This window comes from Protopterus annectens, chromosome 11.part0 (genome assembly GCF_019279795.1).
Source record: "Protopterus annectens isolate FY-2018-M chromosome 11.part0, PAN1.0, whole genome shotgun sequence".
NCBI lineage: Eukaryota > Metazoa > Chordata > Ceratodontiformes > Protopteridae > Protopterus > Protopterus annectens.
In genome coordinates, this window is record NC_056745.1 from 1286436214 (window position 1) to 1286459440 (window position 23227).

The following is a 23227-nucleotide window of genomic DNA, read 5'->3' on the forward strand; positions in this document are numbered from 1 at the left end:
CAGACATTGAATACCTCCACAAAGTACTGATGATCACTACATGCCATCAGTTTAGCATCATACATTTGTAAAGGCAAATCATAACAGAGAGAAGTTAGAAAGTAATGAGACACATAGCAGTTCTGGCTTCACCACCCTCACAAGATCAAACAGGCATAATGCAAAACAAGGAAAGTAACAAAAGCAACATGTCCTTGCTTGTGTCATAACAGTAGTTCAGCCTGGGTCCATCCCCCTTGAAAGAACAGTATACCTTTGCATATGCCATGACAGCACCCCACCTTTGCTCCTCACCACCAAAACAGCAGTCCATGCTTGTTTGTGCCATCCAACATGCCCTTCATTTTATGGTAACTGCATATCATAGTGTTCCCAGTTAATATCCTCACACATTTTAAGGTAAATGTAAAGACTGACTTACACAGTGCATGTCTATGAGTACTGGTCAGATAACTCATGAATGAGCAAGACGCACAGAAAGGTAGGACACAGCTGTGTAAAAAAAAATACTAGGAATAATCATAACAGGTTATGTGATTAGTAAGTGCACTACATCCAAATATATTAAATATAATACATTTACAAATAACAGGTCGTGCCTTGATATCAGTGTACATTCAGTTGCACTTGGTTGTGTGAGGAATTATGTCATGCATTTGCTGCTAAGCTATTTGTGTGGCAAAGATGGATAAGTCCCACCTCCTATTTTCTGATGGTGCATTGCAGTGTGAGTTGGGATCCAGACCTATGTTGTCATATCTCATGTGTACTAACATTTTCTACTGTGTATGTTATAGATTGATTTTCCTCATTACAACTAATTCTCCACTTTTTTATACTTTTTGAGAGGGGGCTCTGTTTGGTGATGTACCGCTTAGGATACATGGCTTTGGCAATGTACATATTGTTTGCACATAGAGCAGCAGTACACAAACTAGAGGTATGGGCCACCCCAGTAGTTAACAGGACCCAGACAGCCACAAACATACACAAGATGCATTCATTTAATACTATTGGCCATCACACAAGCACATTTCCTGGCAGTGCACACTCTCACGCAACTTGTTTGCATGATGGTAAGCAATATGCAACCCTTTCAAATGTTGCAAAACTTGAAAGTGCATTCCCAGTAAGTGGGATACCTGCAATTGGCAAGAAAATATCATTCTAAATTGGTATCAATCTGTGGTAGGCATGGCAGGCATTTCTGGAGGGGCCTTGTGATTATGTGCTCAAAGATGGAGGGTCCAGGAGTCCAAAGTGTTTGTTGGACTCTTGGTGAATGGATATGGGCCCAGGCTTTTGCAGAGTGACTATTGTGCCTCAGATTAGAAGGCAGAGGACCGGAATAGTTTGACCCGGGCTCTGACCAGAGCTATTGGTATCCCTTGCACTGGCAAACAATGTAAGAATCACTACAGAAACCTCAGGATGAGGAAGAGGGATACCCTTGACCATTGGATTGAGGAATGTAGGACTGAGTCACCCCACAAATGTGTAAGTATCACTTACAGAGATTACTTGTTAGAGTTAAAAGCTGGTTATAGTCAGGATTGCTATGCTTAATGGTATTCTGTTCTGTTTTTTCTGCAGCCATCACAGACCAAGAACTGAATGTGTTAACCAATGCTGCCAGATTGGCACTGATGCAAGAAGCATGTGGTATGTATGCATCCAAACAATACTGTTATTTTAGGCATTAAAAGTAAAGATGCCTATACAGTTGCATAAAATTGAGCATTCATTTCTCAACTGTAATAGGAAAGTGTGTATGCATTAGTCTGGAGACCAAAACAACAGTTCACTATTACAGAGTAGTCATAGGTTGTGCTTTCAAAATCCACACTTCCCAGATATACAATACTATTAAGTTTTCATTGATATTGCAAAGTAATGTCAGAGCTCTAAAACAGTGGCATCACTGGCCTGCTGTAAACTGTAATCCGTATAACTGAAATGTGCATATGTGCAATATATGCACACATAAAAGATTGCTTGCTGCAATCTGTAGTATATTGTGCATCTGTTAGGAGCTGGGTAGTCTTAACAGTAAACTAGGTATTTGTTAGGGGTTAGTAGTCTTATAAGCAAAGGTAACAGTATAGAGTCAAATAATTGTATCAATGCTTTATATGTCACATATGAAGCTACTGTTTTTCATTTTTTTCTCTTACCAAACCTTTTTCTCTCTATTTTTTTTTTTATTTTTTTCCCCCACAGTACAGTGGGATAGACTTGTCCCACGGGATCCTCCTGCCCCCATTCCACCAGCTACAGCGCTGCTGCCCAGCTCATCTGCTGTGCAACCTGGTAGCACCCCCTCTGCTGCACCTGCACTACCTGGCCCCTCAGGTAGTTCTGCCCCACAGGATTGACCAGTTGTTCCTTCCAGGAGCAGTGGCAGAGGTGGCAAATTTACCAAGCAGAATGAACTGCCACTTCTGATGTGTAGGATTGTGCACCATACAGTTGGTGCACACCCAAGCCAGATGGAGACACTGCTCCATCTTTGCATCAAATAACACAACAAGACACAGGCATTAGACACTGCAGCCATTGGCACAAGGAGGGGACAATGATAACAGTCCAGTGGGTGATGACTCGTTTCTCACTTTCACCCCATTTAATGTCCTTGGGTTCATGATGCCCACATGCTCACCCCAACCATGGTGTTCACCCACCTCTTGTGTCCTTTACCACCCCTGTCTCTTGTCTTGTTTGTCTTGTCTGTTTGCAATTGCTTCCTCATCTGCCCAAAGTTACCTTAGTCAGACATTCCTACATCCCTTCCCCATCATTTCTCTCTCTCAAAAAAAAAAAAAAATGCCCCATACATAGTTCTCCATTTTGCATGTGTCTTCATGACACACTTAATTTGGTCCACTTCCCTATACAACAAATTATATTTTGGTCACCCCTCTCTCTGGAGGTGACTGTCTAAATTCATTTAATATTTTGCATATATATTCATGTTTTATTCTTAAAGAAATATATAGCTATGGTTATTTCCTACATCCCTCCTGCACATTACTGCCTTCCTTTCACTTTGCTCTTCCCCCTGTTTGCTGCCCATTTCACCACTTTCCATTTTTTTTCAGTGAGTTGTTCACTGAAATTGATACTTACACAAATGTGGTGTGTCCCCTGTAGTATATTTCCCAATCCAATGGTCGAGGGTTTCCCACTTCCTCCTCTGGAGGTCATCAAAGTGATGTATGCATTGTTCACTAGTGTGGGGGATACCTGTATCACTGATCAGAAGCCTGGCAATACTAATCCTTGCTTCAGACTTGTATACTGAGCCTGAATAGTCCTGCTGCAGCAACTGGGGCCCATGCTCCTTAACTAGGAGTCCAACAAACACTTTGGACACCTGGACACACCACCAATGTACCAGAAAGTGCACACCCTTACCAGTAATGCTTGACATGCCTGACATAGCTCAAGCGCAAAATAGAATGAGCATTTCCTTCCTACTGCATTTTATATGCTGATGTTTTCCCACCTATTGCATGTCTCACACTTACTGAGAGTCTGCACATTTTGGTAACATGGTAGGTGAGGATGCACACTGGTGTGCATCATGTTTGAGTGATGTTAAGAGATGCACACTAGTGGCAAGCACTGCAATTTTGAGATTATTTGGCATACAGCCACTTGTGTAAATGTGTTAGTCAAATGAACCATGTCTGCAGTTCTCCAACACTTAGAACTATTTCCACGAGAAGGTTGAGAAAACAGTTGTGCATGTTGCACTTCATTGCTATAATTTGCAATCTCACAACAGTAAAACAAAATTTGCACACCCTGTACTTGAACCCTGGACCATCTGTACTCCACACCTACACTTAACACCTGCTGCCATGGGATTACTGACATGATAAGCCCTATCTTAGTAGTTATTGTGAAGTTCTCACTGATAAACATAGCACAGTGCTGCTTATATTAATAATTGAATGCATCTGTTTGATGTTTGTGGCACTCTGGGTCCTGTCACCAACTAGGGTGGTCAATTCCTTCAATGTGCATGCTGCTGCACTCTGCACAACCCATTTGAGCACAGCTAAACATGTTTGTGCCAAGAGGTGCATTGAGCAAACACTGGCCTCAAAAAAAAAAAATAAATAAATAAATAAATAAAATACTTAAAAAACAAAAGGGAGACTGTCCTGATTTCTATTGAATGTCCAGATGTTTGCATCATATTTTGGGGCTGTTCCTTGTAAAATGTGTGGTTTACTGGGGAATGACTAAAGATTGAAGTCAATACATAAGTACATACATTTCATTTTTGTATCTCATATCCCTCAGAAAATACATGCTAACACAAAGTAAATCAGTCCCTATTTTTGGCCCTTTGTCCCCCAGTAGTTTGTCCATATTTCTTGCAGTAAAAAAATTGGGTGGTATGATCCACATTCTTAGTCTACAGGTTTTGGGGCCAGCAACACTGGTGTGAGCTGGAAAACCTTCCTTATGTGCACCACGCATCATTAATATTCATGGTGCAATGCGGAGTGATGTGCAGTATCGCAGTCATGAAAACACTCTGTGTAGGCTCCGTGCGGAAGGTACATGGAGTTTATTGAGTTATGCAGAGTGTGTTGCTTTTGAAAAGAGATGAAAGTTGGAGGGGTGAAGTGAGGTGGCATTGACTAGTAATAGAACCAACTGGGTAAAATCAGTGTTTAACTGAGTGGCAGTGTTCTCTTTGTTGTTTGAATTAGAAGGAAAGGATGTAGTGGTATGGCTGGTGTGTAATAGTTTATTTAAAGAGGATCAAAAAAGCTTGGGATTGTTTGGTGCATCTATTTTTTTTTTTTTTTTTTTTTTTGAGATTACTGTAGTATGATTTCTTGTCAGATTTAACAAAGATCTTGGTATGGTTTCTGAGATATCTAAAATTTTGATAGGCATTTTATATTTCATTCTTATACCATTCTTTCCATGTTTTTATCTCTTTGCAGCATGAGCTGTTTGGCCTAGCCACACTTCTCTGACAAATAGGGTGTGATGAGTCTGAAAAAGATCTTTTACCAGTCTTCTTACCCAGTTAACAACCAATAAATAAATAAATAAATAAATAAATAAATGTGAGCCTCATTGTCTACAACATGTTTTTATTGCAATTGTTGTCCTTTTTTGTTATGAAGCAAAACAAAATTAGAATTTGCATAGACCCATAAGATTTTGGTAAATGATATCAAATGGAACATTATCCACTACAAATCCTAGAAGTGGCTGCTTTTTTGTTGCTCCATGGTGTAGAAATATAAAACCTTGACTACAGGGCAGGTACTCTTGAAGTTAACTACCAGTTCTGGTTATCACTGTAGCTGGGGAGAAGAGAATGCGCATGCCCATCCAGTGAGAGGAGGTGGTAGATTTAGTCAACAATGCCACAGCCCTCTCGAACAAATGCAGCAATAAATGGGATTGCCTTGAGGCAGACATTTGGCCATTAAACCAGGTAAGTGGTAACCTTTGTTGTGAGTACATGGGATCATGCTCCCATTATGGAGAAGGCATACTGGTTCATGCTGTGATATGAGATGCATGACCCTGACTTATGGAAAGAGTTATATCCTGTACCATAAAAACAATCAGTGGTGGAAGTCCTGTGAAGGCATTGATTCTTCCATCGTTAATACAAAATGCAGTTATTTCTTATCAGACAGCAATTCCCCTCCTATTGGAGGTTCTGCAAGTGGTTCAAAATATTAGAGAGATTAGGAGAATACTTGAACTCTCCCCACTAGTGGATATGTTTATTTTCAGGGCTTTATGGGGATTTGTTGTGCAAAGAATGCCCGGTCTCCTTTGGTAGCCCCTAGAAAGAATGAGGTATTAGGGAAATCATAAGAAAGTAAATTATATGAGTAGAGTAGAGGACTGATGAGCAGGAGAATTTTAACTTAATTGATAGAATTCTGTTAAGGGATGAAAACAGAGTTGTGGCTGTCTGAATGAAGTCCTCTTCTGATGGCTGTCTTGCATGTTCTGCGAATGCCCATTATGGGAGAATGTATGGGCTGAAGTCTGACCAGGGAAAAAAAAGAAAACACTGCTGTGATACTTAATGCCTAATTCACCTTGGTGATAGCTGCAAATCAAAGAAATGATAAATCCTAGACCATATATCTTGAACACATCACTGGGCAGATAGAGACTTCTAGTATTCTCATTTTACATTTCAGTGGCTCCAGAGATCCTTCAAAAAGCTGTATCTGTTATGAGTTAAGGCTTGGAATAAGCTGTGAACATAATCAATGGCATTTTAGTCTAGGGCTCAAACAGTTAATAAAGGACACTAATTTGACTAACCTTCAGACTAAGTCAAAATATTTGAAACTGAGCAAAGGAAATGTAATGTGAATCTCATTGTCTATAACATGTTGTTTTTCTTTGCAGATCCTAGCCTTTTTGTTGTTGATGCTGTTATGAAGCAAAAAGATGTTAGAGTTTGAAGAGACCCATAAGATTATAGCAAATGATTTAAAATTAAACATTATCTACTACAAACCCTAGACATCATCATTAGAATAGATGGGCTACTTCCTACAGTTAATGAGCCATAAGCAAAAAAAAAAAGACAAGCTATATGCTATTGTACATATGCATATTCCAACAGTTAACTTCCCATTAAAGAAATTCTTGGGACGTGGTAAAAGAGCTAGAAATGGATGCCATGTAAAGGAAAGTAAAGAGTCAGAATGACATTAATTAAGAATTATGGCTATTAATCTCACATTCAAGCAAATGGATTAGGCCATCATCAGAGATCATGTCCATACATTGTACAAAGAGAAAGCATATAGTTTGTACAGCCTAAACCTTAGACATTTGCTCACATTTCAAATTAAAGTTAATTACCACAGAAGTTGATGTCTGAAAGATGGGAGAACATATCTTTAGGAGACAAGAACCAAAGGAAGCTCAAACAGCCAAACTAAACCAGGAAGACAAATAGGTAAAAACAAGAGAAAAAGATCAAGAAAAGGACCAGAGCAGTAACAGAAAGAGTAACAGGTTCTTATATATACATATCTTTATGAGACAATAGAAACAAAGCTTCAGAATCCGCATCTGGTTCTGTCACATTTTAAAAGCAATTCTCTCTAAAAACTGTTGGTTTCAACTGGAATGAAAGATGATTCCTTTATACCACAAAAGGCTTCTATTATCAGCTATGGTAGACTCGTAAGTAAAGCACTCTGAGAACAGAGACTCCTCACAATGTTTAGAGTTGAATGCATTTCATTAATCGAGTTTATTAGTACTGTAGTATATTGTTTCATAATTCAGTCGTACAATGTAACCCGAAAAATCAACTGCAAAATGTACATAAGAGTAGACTTTTACAGAATTTTCTATATAATGTCGTAACTTTGATCAGCTTTCAGTAGAAGACACGTCCAAAAGCCAGGTCTGTAGATTACAAATTTAAGGATTTACTTACAGGGACAAATAAAAAATCTGCTTTTCTTCAGCTTGGAAAGCAACATAAATGAGAATACACAGGTCAGATAAATGCTTCTAGAAGACAAGTGGTTCACACTCTGAGAGCAGATGAAGTCAAAGTTCAAGTTATTGCTTTCCGACACACTTTTGTATTGGTTTTCCAAACACATATTTCAGTAATTACAGCCAGAACTCAGAGCTCACTCATGTTCTTCCAGTTTTTAGTAGAAATTGTTATAGATGCAACTCACGTTCTTCACAGAAGACCACTTTACATACATAGGGTAATAATAATTCCTTTAATGCAACTTGTAGTCAATGGTCAGTGTTCCCTTCTAATCCCTGAAGACTTTTTCTAACTATCCTCTTCAAGAATATTTCATTTTTCTGGTAAAATGAATCACTTTCTACTACGGCTGTAGCTAACTCTATCATGGGTTGCCCTGGAGCCCACACTACCTGCTTGGGGATAACTTACATACTTTCCCTCTTAGATCTGCCATCACTAAAAGGTAGCTCAATTTGTAGTGTAAAACTCTCCAGTATGCCTTTTGCAGCCACTCCATTAAAAGACCCCCTGCCCTCTGTGTAGAGCCACTAATTCTAGCTTCAGCAGATGGAATGCAGAGTACAAAAACCCTTCTGCAGTCATGTGGCTGCATAATGGATGACATAAAATCCTAAAATGAAATGGCTCTCAAAAATGTTTAGAGTTACCATCCCATTGTTGATGAAATAATTGAAGTAGGATGTGGCCTACAACTGGTATAAATTTTATGCCAAAACGATAATAGTTCAATGTATAGATGGCTGTTTGATCTCTGGATAACACTGCTTAATATTTCTGAGCTTACAACTAATCTTGCAAACAGGGTGTCCATCTCCTTTTGTAACCATACTGCTCCAATCCCAAATTCAGTGGAATCAATAAAAGCAATGAGTGGTTTAATGAAGTTCAAAGAAATTAAGATGGATTTTGAGAGCAAGGCATCCTTCAGTTTCTGAAATACTGCACCACTGTTATCAGCCCATTGCATATACTAGGTTAGGTTAGTCACAGGTAATAGAAGTCTGGAACAAATTTACAATTACAGTTCGGCAAGCCCATGAAAGTGTTCTCCACTTCAACTATTTTTTCCACATGAGTCATTACTATCAGCATGTCTATTACATATTTGAATAGATTACATTGGCCATGCCTCTATTTTATTTTGTTGTGGGTCCTGATAGTCCATCTTGGCATACTGAGTCCAAAACAACCTGCTTCTTACAAAAATAACTTTCACAGTCCACAGAGACAATGACCACATTGGCCTCTTGGGCCACTAAACATATTTATTATGGCTTGAATACCCTATCCATGACCTTATGAAACATTGCTAATGTTCTGCAGAGACCAGATGACAATACTCTGCATGAAAAAAGGAAATCTGACATGGAAATATAATTTTCGCTTTTACTTCTGGGACTTGTGCAATTTTTCAATAACAGTTAGGTCCAAAGTGCAGAAGCCAAGGCAGACCTCACTTTTTCACTAATTCATCTCCTCTGACATATAATGTGAGTCAAATATGGATATATTGTTTAGTTTTCTGAAATCATTGCATATCTGGGTTGATTCATCAGAATGGAGGACCAGTATTATGACATTCTTCCACTCTCTTTAATATTTTCTATAACCCCTAGCTAGATCATTTTCCATACCTTTTCTTTGACTGCTAGTCATTTGGATTCTGGCATCTGGTATGGTTCCAAATTTAGATTTTCAACAAACTCCTTAACCACTTGTTTCTGAAAGACTGATAGTATCTCTTCTGACTTCAAGACATTGTTAGGGCTTGAACTTATTTTCCAAACATACTCATTACAGATACCTTAGAACCATCTCAAGGCTTTCAAAAATGCATGTAGCATATCTCTTCATGTTTCCTTATTCCAGGTTGTTCCACTTTACAATGTGCTTTACATATCTTTATTTAACTTCAAAAAGTTCTTCTTTCTTTTAAAGGAACTTATTCTCAGCAGTGAACACCAACAAACAAGCTTTGTTCCATGTTTATTTGCTGTTTGTGCTTCGTGTGTCCATATCATATGTCATTTTATTATAGGCATTATTGATCTTAACCTTTATTGTAAGTCTATAAAATAAACATTTATAAAGGAGAGGGTGGTGCGTTTTCCTTTTCCCAAGTTGCTTTCACTATACTTAGTAAACCTTGAGAATATCTGATGTATCGCAGTTCAGACAGAGTGAATGATGTCAGGGTTTGGGGTACCTACCTCATAGAAAAGAGGAGACAATGGAGTAATATGTTCTAGTTTTCCATCTTATTCAGTTACTTTCCTTAATATAGACTTAAAAGATTATAATAACAAAATGATCAAGTAACCTGTCTGTTTGTACATGGCATACAGATGTTCTGAGCTGCTTTAACCTGAAAAGCTGATATGAAAGGGGTCCTTTGTAAGAATGTCATGGGGAATTCCTACTATAGAGGAATGTAGCACTAGCTTTTTAGCTATAGTCTTGCCAATAATCCTTTGCAAGGATAATGCTTCAGGAGATTTTGTTACCTCTGGAAATTTCATTACATAAGCATTTATTTCCAGAATGTACTGGTGACCATTGACCTGCTTTACAACTGGACTTACAGTGTCCATTGCTTCTCACGCATATGGGATTTCTATTACAAAGTTATTAAATGGTCACTAAACCTTGAGTTAGGTTCTGTCTTTTGGCATTGTTGGTAAGCTGCACAAAAACTTTCTCATTCCTCCATAATATTGGTCCAACAAAATCTGAATATAAACCTGGCCTTTATGACATTCTTAAATCATCACTAAAATATACCAATGTGCCAGCTTTGTTACTAGTGTTCTAAAAGACTTTGGTGTCAATAGCTTACTCACCATCTGTTCTCCTTCTCCCTTCTCTCTGCATATGAAGTGGGGATCTGTTTGTTTCCCTTATAATCTGATTACACTCTCTCTAACTCTGCTTAGTGTGCGTCTTCCCATTGTGAGTATCCTTACAATTTGAATGAATTACCTTTAGGCCATCCAGGTCAGGGTTACCGTCGTCATAACCATCAGGTAAGGAGGATGGTAGAGCATCTTTCTCTGTAATGGTAGGAACAGCTTTTTCCCATTCAGCTCACTTATCCTCTAGAAAAGACAATTCATTAAAGTTGTGTTTTGTTTCTGCCAGGGCGCAGGTAGTTTCTCTGTACCTATCTCACTAGTTCTCTTACTTAGTTCTGCGTGGTTTGCTTCTGTTCCCCTCTGTTATTCTGCTCGGATGTAGTAAAAGTTTATGCTTTGTTCTAGTCCCATTTTCTCTGTCTGCATGTGACATAGATCTTCACTGACTCAGTGTCGATACCCAATTCTATTGGGTTGTTTCTAAGCATAAATCATTCTTTTCAGTTTGTGTACTGACTTTTTTATTCGTTCTTTTAAACTCCTGTTTCTCTTTTATTATCTTTTGAACTATGTTTTTTTCCCTGTAAGTTTCAGCACTGACCTCTCATTTTATATTATATACTGAAGTCTTTTAGTAGGACTCAGTGTCAGGTTCATTTCACCAGTCCACCTAGACTGAAAGCAAAAGTCCTTCTAAGATTTCGAATTCCACACGAGCTTCTTTGCTGGGTCAGTGCATCTCTGTCAACAAATCTATTATACCATGACCCCCCCAAAACGTGCACGCTGATTGGCCAGCGTGCACATTGTAAATCGAGTTAGACTAATGGAAAAAGGTCCGGTCGCCCGGACTTTTTTCCATTAGTATAACTTTACTTTTAAAACACTGTCTCGCTATGTTAAATCGGTTTAACATAGTGAGACAGCTTTAAAATAAGCAACGGAGATCTCTGTTGCTTATTTTAAAGCTGTCTCACTATGCTAAACCCATTTAACATAGCGAGACAGGTTTTAAAAAAAAAAGCAACGGAGAAAGCAAGATCTCCGTTGCTTTTTTTACTGTTTCGCTATGTTAAATGGGTTTAACAAAGCGAGACAGTTTTAAAATAAGCAACGGACATCTCCGTTGCTTATTTTAAAGCTGTCTCGCTATGTTAAACCCATTTAACATAGCGAAACAGAAAAAAAAAAAAGCAACGGAGATCTTGCTTTCTCCGTTGCTTTTGCCCACAGAACTGCCGCGGATGCCAGACATCTGCGGAAGGGCAGTAAACAGGCATTATACTATGCCATTATTTAAGAAAAGTAATAGTTTCTTTTCTTAAATAATGTCATTATAATAGCAATAACACGCCTGGGTGTGGGTAATGCTATGTTACCCACGGTTGGCTTTGTTTGGTCCCTCGGGCTTCGCTCTCGGGACCAAACCATGCCAACCGTGGGTAAATCCAGCATTACCCACACCCAGGCGTGGGTTATTGCTATAGTTGTACACTTACCTCTATACACATTTTTTTTTTCCAAAGATCACTGAATTAGGGAAAGTACAGGCTATTTATCATACCATGTCTTCTGCACTAGAGATGCTGGCTATAATACTTTGTTTAAAAAAAAGTTTGCATTTCTGCTTCAGTTATAAAATATTCTATTCTATTCTGTCCCCATGCAAGCACTTTACTTCAATTGTCTGTTTGCAGCTTTTTACTTAAAATATTGCAGTTTAACTGACTTATTCATACTTCTTGAGTCTAGTAAACCATGATGCTCTTCTTATTCTTCTAAACTAGTATATTTAACAGATTTGTTCACTCACACTGTAACGAAAGGCAGATTAAACAGCCCTTCTAGCAAGTGAGAATTCATTGCCACATTCTGTAGGAGCACTTTCACATGCAAACTTTACCATCCTGAGGTCTAACAGAAAGCAATGCTTTTTTGCTTGTTTACAGGCATAGAAATGCTCACAAGTGAGGTCTTAATAACAGTCCTAGATGAATGCCAGTCAAATTTAGAACTTGATATAACAGTTAGTAACATGCATTCTACTGAGACAAGTAGAGGAATATTTAGTGTCACTCTGACACAACCACTTTCTTAATTTGTTAGGGAGTGCCATTTTAAATTTGTCCAAAGTCAGGATTTAAAAACAACCTTCCATCATTTACACAAGGTTTAAAATATGTATTAAATAACACATTTGTGATCTTATTGACTGATCACAGTCAAAAGTCAAGTTCTGAAGATTAAATGGTTGTGCTTCTAGTGAATTACTAGCCTTAGATAATATTTATTTTTTAATGTTTTGATATTTATGTACAGCAGCACCTTCTAAGTCCATGTATGCTTTTAGTCAGTCCGCAATGAGGTGTTAAACAAAACATCCTGACAAACAACCATGAAGCAAGTCTTCTCTTGTCACATAATGTTTATATACTACTAAGACTTAACATCTTTTTCTGATTAAAGCTTCTTCGTGGAATCACTGGTTATTAAAACTCCCAATGAAGTGCCCTGTTGTGTTATCAGGATGTTTAGGTGTTGTTGCAGATTTACTAGGTGTTACTATGAAACTTCACACTGCCACATAACTCCTTCAGAGTCTGAAGTAACTTTTTTAATTTTATACACCAACAGAAGTGAATGCGGAACATATATAGAGACAGAGCCAGGCCAACCTCAAACAAACTTTTTTCCTTTGCTGTAAAGATTCTGTTCCCAGCATGGATTCACACATGGGCACAACGTTAATACACAAACATTGACTGTCTGTAGACAATGTATCTAGTCAGGCATTCAGGGGAAAAAGAAAATAATTATCTCAATAAACAGAGGCAACAGTTTATCTTGGCATTAGGAGGTCAACTGGCACCCTAGACAAAAGGGCTCCATGGCACCAACCCTGCTCTCCACTGTCCCAACACATCACCCGTACACATCCGGGCCTAACCACAGCACCCAGAATACTTTTTCCATCCTTTTTCTCAACATTTGTCTTACTCTTTATTTTTCCTAAATGTATTCATTCATTCATTCAACACATTTTAATTAGGCAAGACTGCACTCTGATAACTGTGGAAGAAACAACTGCATTAAGCCGGGTGTCTGGGGGCCACTAGCATCTCAGAAGCCATGGGTATTCTAGATACACTGAAGTGCATTTTACAGTTTCTTTAAACAACCTTTTCATTCAATGATGTCCTCAACAAAAAAAAAAAAATGGTTGATGGCAAAAATTCAGTTTTGTTCTTCAACTTTTATTTTTTCCTGCTCATTTCAATGCACTCTAACTGCCTAAGACTACACTGTATTAAAGTAAGCTGATAGTCTAGTGAGCACAAGGAATTCAGAAACCATGGGATTGCACATGCTCTAAGTTATATTTTGGAGCTTACTTCATCCTTTTGATCCAATGATGGCACAAGCAAAAATCAGTCGTAAGGAAAGAAATTCTATCATACTTTTTTTTTTTATTTCAAGGAAGAAATAAGTTGTATCCAAGGTCTAATGCTCATGAGTTGACTGAGCAGCAGTACACAATAAACAGAAAAGACAAATGCATGTGATTATACATAAATCATATCTGGAAATATTACCGGCCTCCCTACTCCACTATAAAAATGTAGACACTTTCTATGTATTCTTATCCAATGTTTAATTAGGATTATAAATTAATGGACAAGTGGCCACAGTCATATATTTCAAGTTGCTGCTGTCATATGCATATACAGCATGCTTCATCATCCCTGCCTTCAAAAGGCAGCCACATTATGTGTTCCCCTCTTTTGATGACAGACTTTGACAAATCTGAAAAAACAAATAGAACATGTTTGCCATCAGACATATATCAAGAGAATGCTTCTTTACCTATTCTTTACTTATTTGTTTAAATTGAGCAAGTGACAAGTGGGTCAGTTATTGTCATCCAGGCAACCCCCTACCAAGTAATTATAGCCATGCGTATGTATAATTAAGATGTTGGATTGTGGTAAAAGAGTGTGGCCATGTAATTCATTTCACTTTTGTTTAAACCATATATTTGCCACACAATAAAATATTCCAAATTGCTACATACAGATCACACTAGCCTTGCAAATCCAGTACAAATAAGCTAACAACAGCAATTGGCTAGTCATGTCTTCCTTTTAAAAGCCCCAGCAAATATACCTACTTTTGTTGTACATATCAGGTGTCCAGTTAAGTAGTCTGTCTTTCTCCTCTCAGAAGCACACTTGCCACATATTAAAATAATCAAACTAGGTAACTGTATAAAAAAATGTCTGCGAATACACCAATAAGTGCCCAAGTTACAAGACCGTGAACAAATACTGTAACGACCAAACGACCAAAATAATATAAAACACTTAATTTTATTATATAAAATGTAGAATATGTTTTTGTAGGAAATGTTCTTTTCGGTTTCTTTCCAGTCCTTATTGCTTCATCGTTGATGTCATATAATGAAAAGTCAAAAGTGAAATTAGAGGCTGCGACTGTGTGAATCATTGATATCTAACACATTAGCAATTCTCCCTGTATGTCCACCTTGACCGTTCGGTATCTCAAGGCTATCCGATGAAACATTTACATCCTGTCCATCCAATCTTGATGTAAAGCTGGAATTAATGTCACCATTATTAATTTGACCTTTTGGAACTTGACTGTAGTTCCGGATAGCAGAATTAAATGTATCCAAACTGTCAATATTACCTCGCTGTGGTTGCGATGCTTTTGTCTTGTTTGAAGCGAGCTTACCAGATACATGTGCTACTACATTTACTTGTATTGTCTAATTATGGTTGTGTCACTTTAAATATTTGATTGTGTTTTGGCGCCAAAAAAGACATATAAGTGACTAATTCAATTTGTTTTGTGAGTTCTGAGGAAGTCCTGTTATAGTGGGTGAAAGCGCTAAACTTCGGTTTATCATTTTATATAATAAAATTAAGTGTTTTATATTATTTTGGTCGTTTGGTCGTTACAGTATTTGTTCACGGTCTTGTAACTTGGGCACTTATTGGTGTATTCGCAGACATTTTTTTATACACATATTAAAATAATCCAAGTCGCTTAAAAAAATCACACTAGTCCTGCAAAGCCTGACTGAATGACAGCAGGCTGCTAGCCACTCTCCTCCACAGATATCCGCAGAAATTATACCTACTCTGTTTTCTTGTGTATTTCAGGAGTTAAGTAACCCATCTTACTTCTCAGAAATGCATGCTTGTCCTACAAAGCCAGATAATGACTTCTTAAAAAGTGAGCAAATGACAAGAGGGTCATTTACAGTTACTTTCATCCTGCCAACCTCCACTCCCAACCCAGCAGTTATAGATATGATGTCTGATGGCTATGTAAAATATTTCACTTTTTCTCCACACCACACAGATACGTTTTCACAAGACATTAAAATTTGTCTCATTGATCCACACAAACCAGGACCAGAAATATTGCACAAAATATCTGACCAATCACTGTAAAAAATGATGCATAATTTACCTCACTGTCACTGCTTGGGTCTCACTAGTTTCATTACATTCCTCTTAACTGTCCAGAATTCTGGAGAATGTCCCTCTTAGAATATTCACTCCGTAAAATAGTAAGCCAGATATAAGAAATGTATACTTTTTTTCCAAAATGCATCGTATTGATGTAAACCCTCTCCTGAACACCATGGTTTTGTGACTATAATTTGAGCATTGTGAGGGCTCTGCTCTGTGACTTTCCAATGCTCAGGTCTACAATACAAAAATGTAGAAATAGAGCTAAAATATAACGAGAAGTTAAACACTCTAATTAAGCTAAATTATTGTGCCAGCAGGCAGACACTGAGTAGTGTTAAATGTTGACTTGTATTCATAATAATGTGCTGGAATATGGTAATAGAAAACAAAGATCATTCAAACCATTGTTTCAAAACAGTGTATTGTAACAGACTGGTTGTCAGAAAGGCTTTGTAGGTTTGTTGTTTTTTTACTTTTTTCCCTGTCTATTCTGTCTGATGCTATGTATATACTATGCAGAAATGATTCATAAATTCATTCATCTGGGTGCATACATTGTTTCAAAACAGTGTATTGTAACAGACTGGTTGTCAGAAAGGCTTTGTAGGTTTGTTGTTTTTTTACTTTTTTCCCTGTCTATTCTGTCTGATGCTATGTATATACTATGCAGAAATGATTCATAAATTCATTCATCTGGGTGCATACTGCTTTGTTTGGTGACACAAGAAACATATTCAGCAGCTAGCAATATATGTATAGCATAGAAAGAACAGTAAATACATACAGTGCTTTTTCTAAACAGACTAACAGCCATGAAAATGATTTTATGTTTATGGTTTTGTGTGTTGTATGCTAACAGGGCACCTGCTTTCCTCCTTGCCTGTAGTCATATTGCTGCATTTTATCACTTTTCTGAAGACTAGAAGGGCATTTCAGTCAACCTCTCACAAATTTGTGGAGATGAGCATGATTTAAATGCAGGGTGAAGTGTTTTAATTAGCTAATATATTTTTTTAACAATGAGTCTTATTATACAATGATGAAATATATAATTGTAGTTTAATATAAAGATGTTAAGCATACCTCTCAACCTCTGAATGCAAAAAATCTGGACAAAACCTGATATGATGGGGGACAAGGACCCAAAAATAGTGATAGTTTTTAAATATTGCTCTTATAAATGTAGAAAGTTACTAGAATAACAGGATTTGTGTTAGCATTCATTTTTCTGGATATGAAGTCTGAAACTCAAAAGCATGTTATTATTTAGTGACTTCAGTCCTCAGATCATCCCGATTACTTGCCAGAAAATCACACATTTTTGAGGAATAGACCCAAAATATGACACAAAAATCTGGATATTCTGTGAAAATCTGGACAGTTTAGAGGTATGAATTTGCATTTGCTGCATTTTAGCAGGGTACATGAAGTAAGCAGGTTAAATAAAAAAATAACATTAATTGACTAACACATGTATTTGAGCAGACAGGCTGTCTCTGAAGTGATTACTGTCTGCTTAGTTTTTAGATACACTTGAAAGCACCAGCTAGCTACAGTGGATGAATGCACTGAGAAGGGCAATATTTTCACTTCACTGAACAAACTTTACTGCATTCACATCAATTTACAGACGTGTAGTCTTCACGATTGCAGCGCTAGCAAGACATTCAGTATGAGAAAAGTAGCCTTACTGTAAAACAATGCCCTTATGCTTTGCTTTATGTCAAGTATAACTTGATTATGTGATTTAAATAACCTGCAACAAGCTCAAAATAAACTAAGCACACCGGAATTCCAACAAGAAGAGACTGTGATAATGACAAGATGATATAATTCAAATATTTGATAGAAGAGAAAGGAGTACATTGTTCAAAGTAGAGAAATGACCATAAAAGAACAAATAAGTTGTTAGCTGAATTTTCTCATCAAGTTATGCTAACTGAAACTGAGACAAATGAGAAGTACCAACCGTAGCATTTATTCACAGAAGGAGTGCTAATTAGTAACTCAATCTGCTTGGGAAAGTGGTACTAATGATACAGAAGTCTGGGATTTAATAGATAAGTAACAATGGGTATGGAATTCATCGTTAAGTTCTCTGTAAAGTAGTTACACAAGGTAGGTGAATAGAGATATAGATAAACCAAGGAGTTGTTTGGGTCATGCCCCCTCCACATGCAGCTGGCCTTTGACTGTCACTAGCTCTTCCCCTTGTTCTCTGGGTCTACCAGATCACCTTAGCCACATCCGGACTCAACCTGATCCAAGTCCTTGGTCACTGAGGAGATCAAGGATGCTGCTGTAACATCATACTGGTGGCAGGAAGTTTGCCCTAACCCCCCACCCCCACCTTACAGCAGCCGTGTGAACTCCCCATTGCTGACGTTTGGTGGAACATGAGCAAGATCCTGACAAAGTGACATACTGCATGCAGCATGGAGCTCAACAGGCTCTTGTGATGCTATTGCTGCAAGCTTAGGCTGCCAAATTTCCCCCAGAATGAGCGATCCGATATCAACTGCTAAGTCACTCCCTAACTCACAACTGGGACTTCTCCAGCACCTATGCTGCTAAGGAGTCTAGTTTTCCTGGACTTTGTCCCTGCAAGTTATATGATTAATGTATGGTATTTGGAAATAGGATTTATTTGCAGATTTACCTCTTGGGAAATTCTACTTTGATGATTCAGTGTAGAAATGTATGCATTAGTGAGTTGTGTATCATCAATATGCAGTACAATAAATAGATGAAATAAAGGAGGCATGTTTGCACATCAGCATAGCAGATGACTACAGTAGTCTTATTGATGAGCTAAATTGGTAAAAAAGAAAAAAAATGGGAAAATTGAAGACTGTGTGGGACAGATGTAAGACACGTATTAAGAGGAATAGAAATATATGCATTTGATAAAGTAGCCATTATAATAAACAGATATATGTAAATGGACAATATATGGGACAAGAAGTCCTTATCTGCATGTCTGTGTTTCACACATTGACTTTACTTGTGTCCTTACATCAGATGACCTGAAGATAAACTTGGTCTAAAACATTTGGTGATGTACAACCAAGGATATAGTCCAAATTGATTCTGAATATCTTGCAATGTATTGTTATACTTAAAAGATCTGTAGTAGCTTCTGGCATTTCAGTAGATTATCATCAATAGGCATTTATTATCATAGCAACTTTGAGCAACTTAAACATCATGTAAACAGTATCAATTTGCACTATCATGTTGAATGTGCAGGTGAAAACACCAGATCTGCAGACTTCCAGCATCTACTAATATTACATGAACACGACACACCAACATCTGACACGTGCACATATGACTGCTGAGAGTACAAACCTACCACTTAGACTACAGAATTGCAGATGGTATGAAGAGTTTGCTGCCCCGGCCAGAGAACAACTACATTACTGCCAAGAAAGAAGCAGCTGAACAAGGCCCTACAGACACATAAGCATTAGTTCTATAAAGAAATGGCCGGAGCCATAATGCAAAGTTCTAATAAAATGCTTTTGAAAATTGTATGTAGACTGTCAATTAAGACTCAATGTATGGACATACATGGAAAGCAGTGCTACAGGAAAAGCAGCTCTGTCGCAACACATTGGATTGCATTTCCTGGATACATAGTATCTTATTTATTTCTGTTTGTTGACCAGATAGTCGAGCTGGCCCAAAAACCTTATTCAGTTACAATCTTGGCCCATTAAGGCAAGAATGCAGAGCTTTCATATTGACAGTAGCAGCTTTACAATTGCTTAGATTGTATAATATGACTAAATACTACCATAAACTTTTGTTTTATAGTTGCATAAATTATACAGTATGACTTAATACCATCATGAAGTATGGATAAGATCAATCATTCCAATAAAACAATATAATCAATATCACAGGAGAAAGGTTAGACAGAAAAACTACAAAGACAACGCACTAATTGCACAACATATCCTGAATAAGTATATGTATAGTAAATCACATGGAAAGACAATTTTGTAGACTTAGCTATTTAACTAACTGGTTATGAAAGTTTAAAACAGTAACATTGATTGCACCACTAAATACTATAATTTGCTTTTCTATATACAATATATACAATGTATACTTCCAGTTTTGGGCATTCATCAGCTTACAGCATTTCTCAAATAGCTGGGTGTATTTTAGGCTGAGGTATCTAGAGGCAGGTAACCATATTACCCATTATGCCTGAAGCAAATACAAGCTATTTCACTTTGCAGATGATTTGCCAGGGTTGATTTGAATCCTTGAAGAATATTCTGGCTTTTTATCTCTGGAGATAGATTGTTCCATAGGGCTGAATAAGTACTCAATAAGACAACATTTCTAGGCTGTGTTTAAAGTGTATGACTGCTCTCTAAAATGGAGTTTTGTTCTTTGGGTGGACAACACCCTTCATTTAATACTTGTACAGCAGAGTATCTACAAAGCAGATAGATCTTTTGATGATAGGTAGCTAAATGACTTTCTTGAGAAGACTTCAGTGAGGGGGGGGTATATGGGTCTGCAAGCAATGTTAATATGCAGATTTTGTTTTTGGCAGTCTGTTGGTATTATAGAAGAATGAGAGATTAGTAATGGAAGTTCATATGCATGCTTTGGAAGGTTTTTAGAAAGGCTTAAATCATGTAATACATTACAGTGCACTAATGATATAACTAAAACTAATATAATTTTAGTTGTGCTACTACTTTATTAGCTATAATGTCACTATAAATGCCGAAGATGAGTGTTAACTAAAGTGTCAGTATTAATGCTGAAGATGGGTGAACAATCAAGAGTATTTACGTTACTCTGTGTTGATGGAGTCTTGGAGTCTCTGTAAGGGAGGAAAGTGCAAACTGTGTGGATTTATATATATATATATATATATATATATATATATATATATATATATATATATATATATATATATATATATATATATATATATATATATATATATATATATACATATATATGTACAAAATATCTGAAAGGGGCCTATGGACCAGCCCTCTTGCACAGTTAACAAACAAACAGCAGTGCAAGTGTGCTGTTTACTGACAACTGTGATTTGTGAGAGGTTTGCCTCCAATATGAATAAGCATTTCCACCTCTCATACATGGATTCATTATTAAGTAGTAGTAAGGGATTATCAGCAAACATTAGACATCTTCTACACTGTCTTGAAGCTCCTGGTACTAGCCGGGTGGCTAGAGATAAAGTAAGGGAAGACTGTGCTCCCGTACCAGCAGACATCTCTAGTACAGAGCTGAGAGTTAGGCAGTAGAAAAGCTATATATTATAATGTTTTAATAATCAAGACAAAAATGTTTATTATACTACCATATTTGTGCAGGATTACAATATGGTAAATAGCAATAACGTAAAGGGCAGCCAAAGGAATGGCTGATGAGTACAATGCAGACATGGATGCCATGAGTAGTGCAGGTTTAGTTTAAGAAATACCGTATGTTAAAGCACATAAGAACTCAATGATAGCATAGATTCCACAAGTAAAGCTGACTTATGACACACAGTATAGTACACCAGAGCAGACTGCAATGAAGGCAGGAACAGATGTCGCAAATAAATCAAATTTAGAAAATACATTATGCTATAGTAATACGAGTACACATTGCAGTGTACACAGTAGAGAATATTAACACATAAAAAAGAATTAAGATGGAGAAAGATGACATTGCTGACAGAGGCAGCACAGGTTAACAGGTTTAGAACAGTGCAGTGCAGCACACTAATAAGACATCTAAAGCAGGCTTAGCACACATAATACTGTGCAGCATGCTAATACCACAGCTAAGACAGCATTAAGGTATACAGTACGGTTTGGTATACTAATGAAGATAAAAAAATACAGCAGAGGCATATCCATGAAGGAATGACAAAATGGAATACACAGAAAAAAAGAAAGAAAATGCATATAATACACACACACACACACACACACACACACACACACACACACACACACACACACACACACATCTATCTATCTATCTGTCCATCTCTCTATTTATACCTCTCTATTTATATCTATCTATCTACAGATAGAGATAAAAAGATAGATAAATATGTCTGTTTGGGTGTATGTGTTAGTGTGTGCGCATGTGTGTGTATGTATGTATATGCATATATGCATGTATATGCATATGTGTATGTATATGCATTTGTATATGTATATGTATATGCATATATATTCCAGCAAGCTATAGTTTGGTATTGAGACATTTTAATTTAAAAAGAGCCTGGTTATTTTTCCAAAACCTGATAAAATTCAGCTAGATTACTATTTGGAGTTGCCACTTCATTATTCTTCAATGCCCACATTGCCTGAGTCACTTTTTGTAATGAAAAGGGTTTATACTGCTTTGAACATCTTGACTTTTAGTCTCTGATCTACTGATTCTTTACTTTTGATTTACTAGTTGTTACATAAATGAAAATAATATTTCAAAATCATGCTTTTTTATTTCATTAAAAGATGAATAATAATTAGCATCATTATCGCAGACCTGGACAACAGAATTCTTGTGCCTTTTCCCACCACTGATTGGACATAGGATTTACTATTTAGCATGCAAGCACTGATTCCAGGTAGTATAATATCAACTATATCAATTTAAATATCTTTCAAGCTTTTCTCACAGATTTTTTTTCACGTTCTTACCCTTAATGTATTCATAAATAATTAAAATTGTAGTTGCTTTTATCTTATACATATGTATAATTGCATGAAAAGTACACTTAAATCAATTGCACAATATATATAAACATAACTGGCATTTGAATGTTTACCTGCCACAAGTTATATATATTTTTTTACTTAATGAATAAATTCATTCTTTTGCAATGGTTTTGCAAAATGAGCTAGGAAAACCTCCGGGCACTGAACCCAACCCAGTTTTGTTTCATCAAGGGCAGGTCATGCCTTCTCAGCCTGGTAGACATCTTTGTGAAGGTCACCAAAGCAATGGATGAGGACAGAATTTATTACACTGTCTATATTGACCTGGTTAAGTAATCTGACACAATATTCCACTTCAGCATTGTTGACAAACTCAAGATGTCGGTATAAACTCTTATGTTACCTAATGGATAGCCAGCTGACTCACAGACAGGACCTAGGAAATTAGAACTGGGAAGTCCACCTCTACAAAGAGGCTAGTCATTAGTGGTGTCTCTCAGGAAATAGTCCTAGGACTGCTCCTTTTTGGCATCTACTTCCCTGAAGTCAAGGTCAATGCCAAGGACTTTGGCTGATCAAATTTGCAGATGACTGCAAATTAGAAGCAGTCATAGAATCCCCCAC